Source organism: Corvus brachyrhynchos, unplaced genomic scaffold (genome assembly GCF_000691975.1).
Source record: "Corvus brachyrhynchos isolate BGI_N302 unplaced genomic scaffold, ASM69197v1 scaffold62, whole genome shotgun sequence".
NCBI classification, from domain to species: domain Eukaryota; kingdom Metazoa; phylum Chordata; class Aves; order Passeriformes; family Corvidae; genus Corvus; species Corvus brachyrhynchos.
This window is the reverse complement of record NW_008236629.1, coordinates 3,704,705-3,710,201: the sequence shown is the minus strand read 5'-3', so window position 1 is coordinate 3,710,201 and position 5,497 is coordinate 3,704,705. Positions and strand designations below refer to the sequence as shown.

At 50.5% G+C, this 5,497-nt stretch overlaps 1 protein-coding gene and 1 long non-coding RNA gene across 2 annotated transcripts in view; one reads left to right on the top strand and one right to left on the bottom strand.

Annotated features, from left to right (window-relative positions):
- Positions 1-2,832, bottom strand: part of LOC108444793 — a 7,522-nt gene extending 4,690 nt beyond the window's left edge. The window contains exons 1-2 of the long non-coding RNA XR_001859499.1: positions 179-2,832; positions 17-87 (exon numbers count right to left, since the gene is read on the bottom strand). This is a non-coding gene — a long non-coding RNA (uncharacterized LOC108444793). The remainder of the gene's footprint in view (positions 1-16; positions 88-178) is intronic.
- Positions 1-5,497, top strand: part of LSP1 (lymphocyte-specific protein 1) — a 49,734-nt gene that overhangs the window by 12,587 nt on the left and 31,650 nt on the right. The window lies entirely within an intron of this gene.

The window sequence follows — 5,497 nt, the reverse complement described above, 5'->3', positions numbered from 1 at the left end:
TGGATTTCGTCCTTACCTTGGTTTTCCAGCAGATCCGATGCATTGGAAGGAAGGATAATAGATAACCCTCCCTCTTCTCCCCAAAAGCTGTATGAGAAAAGCAGATTTGAACTTACTGATGGCTTTTCCAGGAGCTCACAACTGAAATAACTCAGCACAACTGTACTGTGACACTCACCTGAGCCGCTGGTTTCCCCTCTCCCTGCAAGGAGAGGCTCAGTACGTGGCTTTTTGTGTCTCCTGAGTGCTGAACGCTTCTGCCTAGAAAAAGGGTTTTTCTTTTTTCCCCGCAGGAACTGTACGTTGTGCACGCTGTGATGTGCGTTTTTAATTCAGAGATCAGTAAAGGGCTGGATCCTCCCAGGGCTGCAAGCTGACACTGCTCTTTTTTTTCGATTTAATTGATCACAATAGTGCTTTGAACCTTTCTCTCAGAGTATAATTGCCAGGGCAGGGAGGTGGATGGCTCGGTTGGGTTTATTCCCGTTTGTCAGCCGGCGCTGAGCCGGGGAGGATGGCTACATTGTCTGCTGGCTTTGGGATTCCCGGCCATGCGGTCACTGTGCTCTTCCCTGAGGGCTGAAGTTGCTGCTTCCCTCCATGAGTCTCTGGGATCCATCTCTGGATGATGGTGGTGTGCCATGCTGATGGCTCTGACTGGGCTGAAGAGAGGCACTTCTCACCTCTTCATATCTAATTGAGCAGCTGGATGGGTGAGAGATGGAATTAGGGAGTGCTGGACTCACATTTTGCGTCTTGGGTGCCTCTTGGCTCCCTTGCCAGCTGTGTCTGCTGGTCTCCAGCTGAGAGGTGGAGGATGTCATGGTGGGGTTTATTTCACCATGTATTTTCCAGTCAATTTGGGGTCTCCTTCGTTGATAATGCAGCCTCTAAACCTCATCTCTCAAATAAGTTCCTTGCCTTGGAAGGGAAATGTGTGCCTGCAGCCCATCCAGTCCCTGCCACTCTCTCCCCTTCTGGGCCCAGGGAAGTCGGCAGAAAAGCTCTGACTGGTTGCACAGGCTCCTGGGGTGGGAAGTGAGCAGGAGAAGCTGACTCCTCTCTGTTCATCTTTTGTTTGGCCTGTTGGACCCATTCCCTGGTCTCAGCCCAGGGGGACTGGGATCTCAGTTACATATCCCTGTTTCAGAACAGGGCTTTGTCAGGGGCTCGCAAGGGGTAGGGAAACCTCTGTGGGTGTGCAGAAGGCAGGGACAAGCTCTGATTTGGGGCCAGCTGGTACTGAGGAGGGCCAGGCAAATGAACTGGGGTGGGAATTGCCTGCTTACAGCTGGGTGGCAATTTATTTTGCAGGGTGACAGATGGGGGGAGCAAGGGCAAGCACATGTGCTTCATACAAAGTAGAGGGGTGTCCAAAGAACTGTCCTCAGTACAGCCTAAACCAGGGTGTTTTCCTGTTCTGAATGGCATCTCCAAGTTCCTCCTGCTGTCCCAGAGAGTCTGAAGGGGCTTTTTTACAAGGTAACATTTTTCCTCAGTGGGGTTATTACACTTAACCTGATTGAGGTTTAGCTTTGTGGCTGTATTTTACAGAACTGCTTACAGATGAGGAATGGAGTGGGGTGTGAGGGATTTCCATGGTTTACACACAAAAAGCCTCACTCATGTTCACAGGATTCAACAGCAGAACAGGCAGGATATGTTCCATACACACCATAGCCTGTTTTGCAGTTGTAGTTCTCTCCTGGAGCAGTTTCTCCCAGAGATCCTGAGATCAGCCACGGGGCTGGCTCTGCAAGCCCTGCCACCTCATCTGGAGGAAGGAGCTTCCTTAGTGAATGGCTTGAGGCTCCTGGCTTGAAGATATGTTGCTGTCAAGATTGCTGTGCTCTGCTTTTTTCTGTCCCAAGGTGACTGCAACAGAGTGGTTAAACTGTGTAGGTCCTGGGCTCTTCTGGTGTGTCCGGGTGCTTTGGAGACCTGGAGCACACAAGTGAAAACAGCTGCTCAGAGCCATATTCATGAGCCCTGGGGATATCAGTGTTGTGTCAGGATTTACCTGGCTGCTCCTGCTGCAGGGCATCAGCAGGGACAACCAGGGAATTACCTTCTCTGAGCATTGCTCAGCTGCGGGAGCTGCTTGCCAGCTGTCCAACAGCTGGGTTAAGGGTTCCTGAGCTGAAACCAGTGTAAGTCCTGTGGATTTTGGGTTCAAGAGCTGACTCCCATTGCTTTAAGCATCCTGCCTTGTGCTTGATACAAAACCCCATCATTTCAGACAAAGGGGCCCATGGGCGAAGCATCACCCAAACATCAGTTCCAGGAGTCAGATTTACATGAAATGGCTTTTCCACTGACTGCTGACAGGCTTAGTGCACACTGTGCTCTGGAGTGGTTTGGTGTGCTTGGGAGCACTAGGACGTGTTGGAGACACACGGAGGCCCAAGCACTGAGCCAGCACTTTGGGAACCATCTTTCACCTCTGCCCAGCCAGGAGGTGAACTGGAAAAATTAGCCCTCCTTCTTTCTCAGTGGCTTTGCAGAAGGTGCAGGCAGGGACGTTCCTTTTACATCTGAAAAGTTGGAGGCTGGAAAGAGCCCAGGGTTAGGTCTTGCAACTGCAGAGCACGAGTGGCTGAGTAATTACCTGGGAAAGGTATGAGAAGAATGGACAATTTCAGGGCTATCTACCTTCCCTGCTTTGCCCCGTGTGCCCAGGCACTCCCCTCGTCCAGCATAGTTTCTCTATCAGGATATCACTGGGGAAATATTTCTCTCTTTGTAGCACGTTTACAGTGATGATCCCTCACACGCCCACAAGACTTTGTATTTTTTTAAAGTCCTCTCCAAACATGAGCTGCTTTATCTTGTTATCACGATCTCTTTCTCCTTATCCTTCTAATGAATTCCTATAAATAAGATAGGGATCCAGCACCTGTCATGTCGATTCATTCAGTTCATTATCTGCTCCTGCTGGAATTTTACTCTCCCTCTGTTTATCGAGCCTCAAGTGTTTCACAAAAGAATATGGCTGTTTAATTAACCTACAAATCAGCCTCTCTGTGAAGCAGCTGTGCTGCTCCTTGGAACTGGATTATTGGGCCTCTTGGTTGACACTGCTCCCACGGAGTGCTGTGGTGGCTTGCTGCAGTTGTGTCCCCATCGCTGGGCTGTGGGTGTCTGGCTGGGGCGTGCAGCTGTGGGGGGAAGCGTGCATGCAGATGGATGTGAGCTGGAAGCACTACCTCTCTTGTCTCAGCTGGTTTGGTTTTTATCCAGCATGTGGGTGAATCTGGGGTGCCGTTAGGAAGCGAGCTGTGATTTGTTCTTGGGGAAAAAGGACAGTGTTCTTACACGCTCCAACACCCTGTGCCTCCCAGCACAACAGGGACCTGGTCCAGAACAGGGGCTCCAGAGCATGGTTGCTGCACAAGCAACAAATAAACCAGTGTCTCTAATTATGTCTTTGCAGTGCCATAGAGCCTGAAGTGCAAATAATGCTGTGGGAAAAGGGGGCTGAATCTTGAGGATGGAAAAGCTCAGGGGAAGAAAACAAGTCAGAAAATTTGATCATGGGATAGAGCTAATTATTTACTCTGTAGGATGGGATTTTTGCTTTGTTATCTTCTGTGAAGTCATTAACATGGGAAGCCAAAATGTGAGATATGAAATGAATCTTGCATTTGTGTTTTGGCCTGCTATATGTGATGAGATGCTTGCCACCTCCAGCTGATGCCAGCATTCATGTCCTGGCACCCATGAAGCAGCTGCAGGGCCTCTTCTTTCTCCTTAAAACATGTTCAAGCAATGCTCTTGGTGATGCTTAAGAGTTCCTCAGCACTAGGGGTAGCTTTGAAATTCCCTGGACTCCTTGAATTTTGGTGTGTGTCAAGAGTGTAATATTTAGTTTGATCAGAATATGGGGACTGTGCCCAGCTCTGCAGGATGCCTTCCTTTCTGCCTGCACTCGATGTTTCCCAAAGCTTGCCAGGATGTGTCTCAGCAGGGAAGATGCTACTCCAGTGTTTCTGTCTTGACCTCCTGAGTGCTGAGCTGGGAACAAGGAGCTTGAAGCACTTGGGAGGGCTGGATGGTGTTTAGAAGGGGAAGAACATTTTCTGTGGGGTGGGGGAGTGTGTGGTTGATGCCAGGACGTGGTCTGGGCACAGTTTGTTGCCTGGGAGATAGCTACTGCCTCCAGGGGCTATTGCAGCACCACTTTGCTTCAACTCCCTGGCTCTTGGATAGGTGTAGGGAGCGAGGAATTCTTGCTGTGAAGATGTGGGGCAGCTCTTTATGGGGAAGATGGGGAAACTGAAACATGTAGGAATGAGCCAGTAGCAGAGCTCCTGCGTGGGAGGAGGAGGGAAGGATACCTGCATGGGGACAATGGCCTTCATCAGTGTGATTCATGCTTTGCAATGCTGCCTCAATGTGACATGAATAGCCTATGGTGCTCCTCTTCTTGAATCTTCCCTATTTTGATGTTTTTATTAGTGGTCTTCATTTTCTTTATCCCTCTGTGTCCCATCATCATGGCCAGGGCAGAACTGATGGACACCTTTGCAGACCCCACAGATGGAGGGCGGATGGGAAGGGAGACATGAGCAGAGGCTGCTGGCAGGGAGGAGTGTCCAGGAGAGCCCTTTGGGCCAGTCTGATGGCATGCCTGGGGGATTTCCACATCCCAGGGTGGCTTCTGTGGTGCCAGCTGCTTGCAGAATGATTTCACCATATTTTGCAAGCCAGGAGGAACCTGGGGATTTGCAGCCCAGCTGAGCTGTGGGGCAGGGTGAGGGTAAGGGCTAAGCCAGGGTGTGGTGGGTAAGTCCCTCCCTGAGTGCCTTGTGGGGTGCCCACCCTCAGCTTTCAGTCCAAGGATAGCAGCTCATTCTATCTTTCCAGCTGAAGCATCTCACCTGGCCCCTCTGAGTACTCTGTGGATCCATTCCCAGATTTTTCCAGCCCTGGGGTTTGTTTGGTCAGAACTCCACCTACCAGTGACCTTTCCCAGAAACCAGTGCATGGCTTTTGTTTGCCTTTAGCCTGGCCTGACTCAGAATTTTACCTGCTCTCAAGCAATTGGATGTTCAGGGCCTGAACTTTGAGCCCATGGAAATTTTGGGAAGCTGTAGTGGGCCTTTGAGCCCCTGAGGGCTGCAGCCACAGGTTATTGGCATCCTCTGATGGTGTGGAGAAGGACCACCATGTGTATCTGAGCGTGGTTCAGCTAGAAGGGGCACTGGATGGAGAAGCTGAGGCCTGAGGCTTTGCAGCTGGGATGGTGTCTAAAAACTAATTTTCAGCTTCCAGATCTATTTTTCTCCTTCTCCTTCCATTTCTAACTCTTTGATGGAGCATCAAACAGGCATGAAATAGTAGCAGCACCGTCCCTCAGCTCCATGGAGGGCAAAGGGCAACTGCGGCAGCCAAGTGCCTCTGTTGCACAGCAAGAAGCTTGGGTGCCAGGCCCTCAAACACAGGGTTGTGGGATCAGTATCTTGGGGCAAAGACTTTTTCCTGATGAAGGTGCTGT